This window comes from Dromiciops gliroides, chromosome 2 (assembly GCF_019393635.1).
Source record: "Dromiciops gliroides isolate mDroGli1 chromosome 2, mDroGli1.pri, whole genome shotgun sequence".
Taxonomy (NCBI): domain Eukaryota; kingdom Metazoa; phylum Chordata; class Mammalia; order Microbiotheria; family Microbiotheriidae; genus Dromiciops; species Dromiciops gliroides.
In genome coordinates, this window is record NC_057862.1 from 454,992,000 (window position 1) to 455,004,155 (window position 12,156).

At 37.4% G+C, this 12,156-nt stretch overlaps 1 non-coding gene across 1 annotated transcript; it reads left to right on the forward strand.

The window, feature by feature from the left end:
* The first annotated feature begins 262 nt into the window (after positions 1 to 262).
* On the forward strand, positions 263 to 365 carry LOC122744931. The gene has a single exon (XR_006355262.1). It is a non-coding gene; the product is annotated as a U6 spliceosomal RNA (small nuclear RNA).
* The last annotated feature ends 11,791 nt before the right edge of the window (positions 366 to 12,156 follow it).

Here is a 12,156-nt window from a genome sequence, read left to right on the forward strand (position 1 = left end):
AGAGTGTAGCCCACAAATGACTAGCTCCAGTTTTCAAGATGCAAGCAACCAATCAAGGGAGGCTACCCCCACCCATCTGGTAATGGATTCCATACTAGGCACACTGGACATGCTCAAAAAATGAACAGAAAAGACCAGGCTACACATTAATTTTTCTGGTTCTACTCACTTCACTCTCACAGAGTTATAGTGAAAAATCAAATGTAACTTGTGTGAGGTGCTTTGCAAGTCTTAACAAAATATAAAAATGTCAATTAGGTGCTTGTTTTTGCAGCAGATATACTAAAATTGGAATGATACAAAAAAGATGAGCATGGCCCCTATACAAAGATGACATGCAAATTCCTGAAGCATTCCACTGTTTTTCAAGACTTAAGAACGCTGATCAACACAATGGCCAACTAGAATTCCAGAGGACTGATGATGAAACATATTACCCACCTCCTGACAGAGAGGTGATGGATGGGCTCAAAGGACAGATTGAGGCATATTTTTTGACATGGATAATATGGGAATTTGCTGTGTTCAGCTATACATGTATGAAATGGGTTTTGCTTTTCTTTCTTTCTCAATAGAAGCAGGGAGAGGTGAGAGGGAGAGAATTCAGACCTAAAAATAAAATAAATTTAATTTTTGAAAAGAAAGAAATGTTAGTTAGTATTATATGTCATCATTTGTTATTACTATTACTATTACATATACAAGATTCTCATTCAACACATGTTATAGCTATCACTTCAAGGTTTACAAAGCACTTTATATATGTTATCCTATTTGATCCTCAAAACAACTCAAAGTAAGCCTTGTTATTTTCCCCATTTTGCAGATGAGGAAACTGAGACTGAGAGAGGTTAAATATATTGCCCAGAGTCACACAGCTAACCTGAGTCAGGATTTGACTTTAGGTTTTCACTTCTCCAAATCCAGAGCCTAGTCTTGAAATTCACTGGATTGCTACTCAGTAATGGACCTAACATTAAGATGCTCTAACTAAACAAAACTTAGGCATTATCTTACTTTAATAGATGTGTGAAAGCATAAATGTGGATGCTTCCTCCATTGACCCAGATCATAATAGCAATAAAGGATACTATTAATAACAATAATTAACACTTATTAAGTACCTATTTGCTAGACACTATCCTTAGCACTTTACAAATATTATCTCATTTCATCTTCATGACAACCCTAAGAGGTAGATGCCATTTTTATGCCTATTTTATAATAGAGGAAACTGAGGCAGTCAGAGCTTAACTGACTTGCCCAAGGTCTAAGGCCAGATTTTAAGTCAGGTCTTCTTGACACCAAACACCAAGCCCCATCCAATTGTGCCACATAGCTGCTTCATTCCTTACTGTGTCATCTTTCTGAATTGCTGTACCCCAAAACTCTACCTAGAGACCAAGATTCCTACTAGAAGACTCCAAACCTACCTATTTTGATCTTTAGATGAGACTTTAAGCCCATCACTAGACTTGTACTCAATTCTTCCCAGCTTGATAGAGTAGAAACATAATACACAAGCATTGGCTTTTAGAATTATGTGTTACCACGCTACAATGAATCATTTGATTAGGACTTTGGTGGAGTATGATTATCTATATCTATATAAACATGTGTGTATGTATGTACGCAACGTGTGTATGTATATAATCTCAACAAAAAACACTAGATTTGAAACAAAAACTCTAGAGTACATATGTGTACAGAGACATTTGTGTCTATGTATAGATATAAACATATAAGCAAATGTATACATATAAACTTGTATATGCATATGTATGTGTTTATATACTTATACATATGTAACTGCAAGTACCAGATTGGCATAATGGCTATAGAATCAAGAAACATTGGTTCAAATCCCATCTTTGATACAAACTATTTGACCATGAGAGAGTCTCTTAACTTCTCTATGATCCCAAATAGCTCCCTAAGTTTCAGAGCAGGCATAGATCTGCACTGGTTGAGTTTCCTTACTCAAAGCTACAAAACAACAACTACACACAAAAACACAAAACAAAACAAAAAAGAACTAATGGAACTATACACTGTCTGAACAGAATAAGTGCCAAGAGTAAGGGAGGACATAATCCCACTACCCACTACTCTGGTCAGACCATACCTGGAGAACTGTGTTCAATTCTAGGCACCAGATCTTAAAGGGTACATTATCAAGATGAAATATATCCATCGAGGAGTGACCAGGCTAAGGAGAAAACATGAAGCTCTAACACATGAGTATTGTTGGAAGGAACTGGGATGTTTAGCCTACAGAATCAAAGACTTTGGAGGGTAGATGATAGCTGTCTCCTAATATCTGAAAAGCTGTTGTGTGAAATAGGGATTAGACTTAATCTTGTTGACCCAGAGGAAAGAATCAGGATGAGCGGACAGAAGTTGACAGCATATAGATTTTGATTTGACATATGGAAAAACTCCCTAGCAATTAGAGCTGCTTAGTGATTCATTGGAGTACCTGATAAATTAGTAAATTCCATAGCCACAGAGGTATTCAAGTAAAATGATCATTCAGCTAGGCTCTTGTAGAGGAGATTCACCCATTGGTCAAGGGGTCCAAGTAGGTGATCTCTGAAGTTCCTTGCAGGCCTACCATTCTGTTTTCTAAAGTCCTTGGAAGCTCAAGAGTGTAACTATATGTGAAATATTGTCCACTTTGCACTGATGGCTGGGTTTGGTTTTGTTCTATCAAAACTGCAATTTCATTTTTGTAGAGAATATGGAAGTCTTTGTCAGGAAACTCCCTCTACCACAGCAAATCTACAACTAGTCTTGGAAAAGTTTCTATGGAGCCCTGAGAGACTATGTGACACCCCCTGGGTCATACAGCCAGTAAGTGTCAAGAGGCCAGACTCTAGTTCACCCAGGTCTTCATGATTCCAAGACCATCCCCTATGCTGACCCTTTACAACAGGGAAGTAACAAACTTTAAATAGTAATAGCCAAGGACTATTTAATAGATATGAGACAGACAGAGACAGAGCCAGAGAGACAGAAAGATGGAGAAAGACAGAGAAAAGATACAGAGACAGAAAGAGATGACAAAATACAATAAAAGCAAGATCAAAGCCATAAGGTAGAGAGCAATGTAGCACTAGAGATCTAAAACCAAGGAAACCAGACATTAAATACCCAGATCTCTTTAGCAACTTAAGAGCATCAGAAATACTCCCAAGATGCTTAAATTATATTCCAGGTACATGAACATTCAGCATCATCAAATCCCTACTAACGGGCTACCCCCCTTCCTTCTCTTGAGCAGCAGCAAATCACCATTCCTGTGGATTTGTTAGCTCTCAAAATAGGAGAAGTGGAGGGATAATGGTGGTGATGATAATAGCAATAAATTTAGCAGCAGCAGTAGCATTTATTTATATAGTACTTTAAGGTTTGTGAAGTGCTTTATAAATATTAGCTCATTTTAACCTCACAACAACCCTGGGAGGCAAGTGCTCTTATCGCCCCCATTTTACAGATGAAAAAGCTGAGGTAGACAGAGGTTAAGTGGGCACAGCATCACACAACTAGCAAATGTCTACATTTAAACTCAGGTCATCCTAACTTTAGTTCTAGTGCTCTATTTATCTGGCTGAAGAAACAATTACCACCCAACTACCTTCATCAATCTCCATCTTCCCCCTATAATTTAAACTTTTTTTAAAAACCTGTGCTCCAAGGGGCAGCTAGATGACACAGTGGATAGAGCACTGGCCTTGGAGTCAGGAGTACCCAGGTTCAAATCCGGCCTCAGACACTTGACACTTACTAGCTGTGTGACCCTGGGCAAGTCACTTAACCCCCATTGCCCTGCAAAAAAAAAAAAAAAATTCCCAAGGACTTACTCTCATTTTTGGAGGGTGTCTGAGAGTCAGGAATTATGATCTCATTGGTGTAGGGAACTCCTTTTACCAAAGTAGATTGGCATCTGCTCTACAAATTAGAGAATCACTGTGAAGTTAAGTAACTTTCTTGAAATTAATAATAATAACAAATAGCCAACATTTATATAGCATTTACTATGTGCCAGGCACTGTCAAAGTTAAGTGTTTTGCAATTATTATCTCATTTGAGACTCACAACAACTTTGGGAAGTAGGTGTTATTATTTTCCCCATTTTAGAGTTGAGGAAACAGACAGGTTTAAGTGACTTGCCCAGGGTGACACAGCTAGTAAGTGTCTGATGAGATGAGAGTTGAACCCAGATCTTCCTGACTCCAGTCCCAGTACTCTATCTCCTAGGAAATCACTAGATTAGACTTTTAAAACAGGAGGTATGGGAAATCACTAGATTCAGCTTTTAAAACAGTGTAACAGATTGGAGCTATCAGAGGAAGCACTTGAACCCAGGCCTTCCTGACTTTGAGGCCAATTTGCTATCCACCATACCAATATGCTTCTCCAGGTATCATTATGATCTGACTTTAAAATGAGACTGGAGTTCCCTGAGTTGGTTTTGCATTTCCATCCTAGTTCTGTTAGAATCCAGAGGAGTGTGACCTGTGATCTGCAGATATAACTTCCTTCTTTCTTACCAGAGGATCCTTCAGGCATCTCTCCTCCCTCTGAAGCCAGGCTTTCAATGTCAAGATAAGATAATAAAACTTGTCAGTTCTGACCCTGAAAAAAAGCTCGATTACTGAAAATTCACAAAATACCTACTGTCCCCTACATACTTCGGCTTTGGGATACTATCCACTCTTCCTATCTATCTTTTTCTGTAGAGGGCTTAAATACCAGGCTGGGACTAGAAATCTGAGGAGCCCTTACCTTGTTTCCTCAGAGCCGGGCTCCCCAACCACATTCCCATAGCCACGTCAGATCTAATGGAATTATTTCTGCTGATACTAAAATTTGTCTATAGGTGGCAGTGACCTTTTACTTTTCCTGCAACATAAATCTACAACAATCCTTTCCTTTCCAAAAAAGAGAGGAAAACCATTTCACAATGTGTGAGCCATAACTGTTAACTCAAAGCAATATCACTTGGACCCAGCTTGCAATTGCATAAGACTTGTGGCTTAGTGTTTTTCCCCCCTAGAACCACACTTTCCCTCTAGGTTGTGCAGAAGCCGTTTGTGATACATAATACCCAAATTGCTAGAACATTAGATAAGCCTGAAGAGAAAATACAACTAACTATCTAACAGTTGTGCAATGGAAAAGTTGCAGCCATACTCAACAGATTTCAAACCCCTCCCAACTTCAGTAAGCTGGCAGGGTATATCCTCCAACATTTTCTTTAAATGTACTCAGATTCTAGGAGAATCTCTAAACATATATTAGATGGAGTAGAAGAGTAAATTGAACTCAGAACTTGAGGTCAAAAGACCTGGAATTAGAATTAGAAGGATTCTTAGAGATAGTTTAGTCAGATATCTTCAATTTATGAATGGGGAAACTGAGGCATAGAGAGGCTAAATTACCAAAAGTCATATAATTGCAAGTAATGGAGATAGGATTTGAACCTAGGATTTGACTCAGATAAAGTCATATTACTCCTATAATTTGACTCATTCTATAAGATCCTTTCCAGCTCCAAATTTTACAATTAGCCTATCATTCCACTGAGCCTCGGTTTTTTCATCTGTAGAATGAGAACAAAACTACTGTAATAATCCTTTCACCACCTACCTCAAAGAAATGCTTTGAAGAAAATTCTTTGAAAACTGTAGGATAGAATAGAAATGTGAATCATACCCTCTAATAGGTAAGTGGTCTCATAATGTGAGATAAATGGTTTTCAAAAGGAGAATTGCAGCAACCAGATGAGCACATATTCTAAATTACTCATAAGAGAAAAGCAAACTAAGAGAACTCTGAGGTTTTGTGAATGGGCAGAGACAACAACAAAAGCAGAAGTTGTCGATGACAGGAAGACTATGGGAAAATAAACACTTGTACTCTGTTGGAGGAACACTGAATTGGCCTAACCATTTAGAAAAACCACTTGGGATCATGTGACAAAAGTGATAAGTATATTTATATCCTTTGACCCAGTGATCTCATTACTAAACATATAACTGTAGGAGGAAAGAGGGGAGGAGGGAAAGAGGGAAGAAGAGAGGGAGAGAGGGAGGAAAGAAAGAAATAAGGAAGGAAGGAAGGAAGAAAGGAAGGAAGGAAGGAAGGAAGGAAGGAAGGAAGGAAGGAAGGAAGGAAGGAAGGAAGGAAGGAAGGAAGGAAGGAAGGAAGGAAGGAAGGAAGGAAGGAAGGAAGGAAGGAAAAGAAAGAAAGAAAGAAAGAAAGAAAGAAAGAAAGAAAGAAAGAAAGAAAGAAAGAAAGAAAGAAAGAAAGAAAGAAAGAAAGAAAGAAAGGAAGGAGGTCCCTGCTATTTACATGTTGCTCCACCAGTCAGAATGTAAGCTCCCTGAGGGCAGAAAGTAGGTTTGCCTTTCTTTTTATCCTTGGTTCTCAGAACCAGAGTTCCTGGTACATAGCAAATGTAATGAATGTCTGCTGATTGCTTCAGTAGTTGATGTATAACAAAGTGGGTGACCATCAGCTGGACTTGGAAGATGACTGAACAAGTTGGGATGTGTGAATATAATGAAATATTATGATAGAGTAAAGAAAAATAAATATCATGAATTAAGAAAGAAAATGAACTCATACAAAGAGAAATAAGTACAGCAAGAACAATTTGCCCAGCAACTGAAATAATGTAAATAAAAATGGAAGCCAAACGCCGAGTAAAACAAAGAAAGACAATAATGGTCCTAGAGAACAGATGATAAAATAAATCTCCTTCCTCTCTGTAGTGAAGCAGGATACCAGAAGGGCAGGAAGTTACATAGATTTCAGACATGGTGGCAGCATCCATTGTTTTTGCTTTGTTACAAAAAGGAGTTCAATTGGGGTCTGGGGCTTTAAGATGGTAAGAGTAAGGGTCAGGCAATGATGTGTTGATTATATGCAGAAATGACTGATGAAAAGGCATTTATTTATATTGATAAAAGCTCTTTTTTGTTTTAAAGAAAAATGAGCTTTAGTTATTAGATACTGTTAGCTCTTCCAGATCCATAAACAAAATTAAATGTTATATTGGATTATAGGATTTAAATGTGAAGGTAGCATCAAAGCCCTCCTTTACAGATGAGAAGACTCGGACCTATTTTGCCCACATGATTTTGCCCAAGATCTTGTAGGTAGTAAGTAGCAAATATATTCCGGATTCAGATCTAGAGTTTCTAATTTCAAACACGCAAAATCCCAACTTTCTAATACCTTTTTTTTTTCAGGGCAATGAAGGTTAAGTGACTTGCCCAGGAACACACAGCTAGTAAGTGTCAAGTGTCTGAGGCCAGATTTGAACTCAGGTCCTCCTGAATCCAGAGCCAGTGCTTTATCCACTGCACCACCTACCTGCCCCAGTGCAACCCAGCTGCTCCCCCAATACCTTTATACCCTATATGGGAGGTGGCAAAGGTGATAGAGTATTGGACCTGCAGTCAGATAGAATTGAGTTCAAATCCCACCTCTGACACTCTGTGACTCTGGGCAAGTCACTTTGTTTGTGTCTGCCTCAGTTTCCTCATCTGTAAAATGGGTATATCTCCCAAGGCTGTTGTGAGGATTAAATGAGATGATTATTATAAAGTGATAAATCACGACTGATATATAGCAAGCACTATGTAAATTTTAGTTATTTTGTTGTTGCTGTTGCTGAAGTACAAATTACTCTGCTTTAGTTTCCTTATATGTAAAATGGAGATAATAATGTTACCTACCTCCCAGGGTTATTGTAAAGATAAAATGAGATGATATTGGTAGATCACTTTGCAAACCTTAAAGTGCTATATAAATGCTAGAGATTAAAAAGATTAAACAATAGATATGTATGTTGTGTGCCTTTGACATATATGTCTTTCCTTTTAATAAGCAATGCAGAAATAATGTAGTTTAACTTGCCTTTTGAATGCAAGAATGGGATTTAAATGAGAACTCTGATCATGTTATATATGAGGGGTATGGTACCTGAGGGAAAATACAGAATATTTTCTACAAGTATCATAAACAACCTGGTAAAATGAAATGTTAAGGTTTGGAGACAGAATATTTGCTTTCAAATCTCAGCTTTGTTAGTTACCACAAGAAAATGCCTCCTCTCCAGACCTGTTTCCTCATCTGTAAAATGAGAGGGTTAGACTAGATGGTCTCCAAAGCCCCTTCCAGATCTAAATCTAGGATCATATGATACCTATGATGCCAACTTTGAAAAGGTGCCTTCCCCTCTCTCTGCCTCAGTTTCTCCATATATACAATGAGGGCTTGTACCAAATGATAGCTAAGGCCCTTTCTAGTTCTAAATCCTTTTATCCCATTAGGTTTGTTACACAATACTTTTAGAAAACAGATATCAATTCTTCAAATTCAATTACACACCAAATTTCCCACTGAGGTTTGGCAATGGGGTTGTTTTTTTTTTCTTTCCTAAATGCAAATTGCATGCTACTTTCGTTGCTAGGGAACAGAATCATGCAGCAAGGATAAGAAGCATACACTGAGTCCTTGGAGACTCGATAGCTGTTTTCACAAGAAATCAAAAGTTCTGATTTCAACTCTGCTAATACCACCTGAGCAGAAACCTCTTGTCAAACTTGCTCAGCAGTAAGACATTCTAGAGCTTGGGTCATTTAGGCCAATGTGGTCATATGCAGTATATAGAGAAATTTGCTTCAGGTATCAAATGTAATAGTCTTTTCTCCTCCCAACTACCCCACCCTAGAGTTTACTTTAAATTATACCTTTGACTCTGCCCTTGAATAAAGTATTATAATGGTAGCAAATATATATATATATTTTTTTTTCCCAAGGGAAGGAATACAATTAAGGATTAAAACTGTCTCTCTCAAATTCTACCAAACACATTCATCCAAAAATCGAATATAATTTCATGTTCATATCTGGAGGATTCTATTGATCAGAGATCATGAAGGTGTTAGGGGAAAAAACAAACAAAAACTACTGAATTAGGTCCCAAGAGATCTGGGTTCATATCTTGTCCTTGGCTAACTAGTCACTTCCCTTCTCTGTCCCTAAATTTTCTGTAAAATGATGGGATTGGATCAGACAATCTTGAAGGCAGGGAAAGTTGTATTCGAGGTCAGCTCCAAACGATTATACAAATTGTGAAATTTTCAGTCTGAGCATTTACATCTCAGAAATCAGCAAATGTTACAAACCAGGCTTTGATTTATTGTTTGGTTTGATTGTTTAAACTTAAGAAAGGCATGGAGAAAATTTTAATAATGCAGGTTAAATGTAAAGGTGTGTCATGTCTACATTTTTCCTTAGAGAGCCAGTTGTTAATCATTAACCAGCACACCTTTTCTCAATGGTCTCTTCCAGCTCTGAATTTAGAGCTAATTTAAGATTTCTAAGGTTATTTCCAGTTCTGACATTTTATGTTTATAAGGACTCTTCCAAGCTCTGACATTGTCTGTTCTGTGTTCTAAGGTTCCGCCAAGATCTGAAATGCTATAGCCTGTGTTCTCAAGTCCCTTTCAACTCTGAAATCCTGAGAGTAAGAGTTGAATTTAATGTGTAAGATTTCTGAGAGGTTATGTTTTTAGGAAGGAATGAATAAGACTTCTACTTGGTGTTTTTCTCTTGGACAGCAGCTATGGGAAATGAAATGAGTGTTCCTCAAAAAGATGAAGAGCCAACAAATGAAACATCAACAGACCATTCACAGGTAGCCTGGAAACATTTCTGTTCATATGACTTGTAATATTGCTTTACTGATAGGATAAAATTCCCAGAAGGCCCCAACCAAACTACCCCTCTAAAATCATCACAAATGAAATTCCTCTGTTTAGCATAAAGCTTTACCTCCATTAAAATGCAGCTATCCTTAGGAAGGGTAACTATAAACTATTGCCATTTATAGCTTTCTATGAATTATCTTCCTGCTCCCCCTTGGGCCCTTTATCAAAAACTGATTTTTGATCATCCATTCATTCATACTGTTGTATAATCTTGGGCAAATCACTTTCCTCATCTGTAAAATAAGCAAATTGAACTAGCTGATTTCTAAGGCTCCTTCCAGCCCTGCTACTCTACAATTCTTTAAAACTTCAATTATCATTCCAAGTACATATTTTCAAATTAAACAAATTATAGCTTTCATAAATAGAAAAATAAATTTGGACAACAAAAGACCATTTTCTGCCAACTTATCCTGGGACCATGATACTGAGCAGAATAAACTAATTCTACAGAAAAAGAAGATCGGAGACACAAGAGATATATCTCACTTTACAGTTTCATTCCACTAGTTCTAATTGCTAGGCTATTCCCCTACTCCTAACACTGGGATCAGAAATTTTTGAACTGGAAAGAACTTTAGACATTATCAAGTTCAGAATCTTCATTTTACAGCTGAGTAAAATGAGACCCAGAGAATTTATGACTTGCCCAAAGTCACATAGGAAGTAATAAGTTCCCATAAGAACAACTTGCATATAACACTCTTATATTAGGTTCCTAAGTCCTTTGAATAATAGTCTGCTATGACTTACTTCCCTGGGGCATAGCAAAAAGTTTCTGGAAAGCCATTATTTAAATTAAGCTTAGTTGTGGATAGAGTTTATTGGTGGCACTGATTACCACAAATTCTAATCTAGCTTAGAAAAAGCAGGTTCCTTTCCCCAAGAAGGTTAATTCACATTAGAACATTTGCTATTTCAGATTGCTCCTGAGTCTGGATGTGTTCAAAACGGGCTGCCTGCTATGACATCAGCTCTCATTGTTCAGCAGAAGAATGATGGTATGTACATATATAACTCTGAAGCGGCAACTAACCCAACTTAACAGACAAAATGGAAGAGAAGGAATTGCATTTGTGTTTTTGTACATGTGCATGCGCACACGTACTTTGATAGCACCAAAATCTTGCATTTGCCCCCATTAATATTTAAGCCTGATAATTTAAAGTGTATACATAATAGCTCCCATTCATTTTGAAATTTTTTTTTCATTCAGTTAGTCAATAAATATTTATTAAACACCTACCAGGGGAAACAAAGAAATGCAAAAGACAATCCCTGCCCTTAGGGAGCATACGATCTAGTCCAGGAGACAACATGCTAACTCTGTACAAATAAATTACATATAACAAAAAGAAAATAATCAACAGATGGAAGGTAGTAGATTCAAGAGGGATTGGGAAAGGCTTCTTGTTCTCCTCACAACAATTCTATATAGATAGTAAAAGTATTATTGCCTCCATTAAGATGAAGAATTTGAAGCTCTTGGAAACAACTAGATTGGTGGAATGCTGGATCAGGAGCCAGGAAGACCTGAGTTCAAATCCAAACTCAGATATTTACTAGCTGCATGATCCTGAGCAAGTCACTCAACTTCTATCTGCCTCAGTTTCCTCATTTGTAAAATGAAGATAATAATAGCACTTACCTCCCAGAAAGAGTTGATTTGAGGATAAAATAACATTTATAAATGTGCACTTTACAAACCTCGAATCACTATTGAAGAGTTAGCTATCATGGAGGTTAAATGATGTGTCCAAGGTCATACATTTGATAAATAGTAGAATTGGAATTTGAATACAGGTCTTTTGAGACCAAATCTTATACTCTTTCCTTCACACTACCCCGCTTCAACTTATAAAGCTATTCATGTATTCTCAAAGGTGAGTTTATTCAGAGGGATAGAACATTTACCTCCACACATTCTATTGCCATTGTAAGACTACAGGATCATAGATAAAAGAGGAAATTCCCAAGTTCTGACCAAATAAGACCCTGAAATATCTTTCCTTTTCCATCAGTCTAGAAGTGTCAATAAATACAAAATAGTATAGTGAAAAGAGCCTGGATTTGGAGTCAGATAAACTAGAGTCACATCCCAGCTCTCTTCTCCTTACTTGTTGTATGACTTTGGGCAGTCATTTCTTTTTTTTGAGCTTCAGTTTCCTCCTCTATAATAGGAGAGACCTAGGCTAGATGAATTCCAATAGCCCTCCCAGCTCTAAAGCAATGATGGGGGATCTAAAACATTCACCATTCTATGTCACTTTCACTTTACAAAATGGTACCCTCACGACAATCATGGATAGGTCTATGTAAATGTTTGTGCATGTCCTTAGCACAATGCCTGGAATATGTTGTTCTTTTG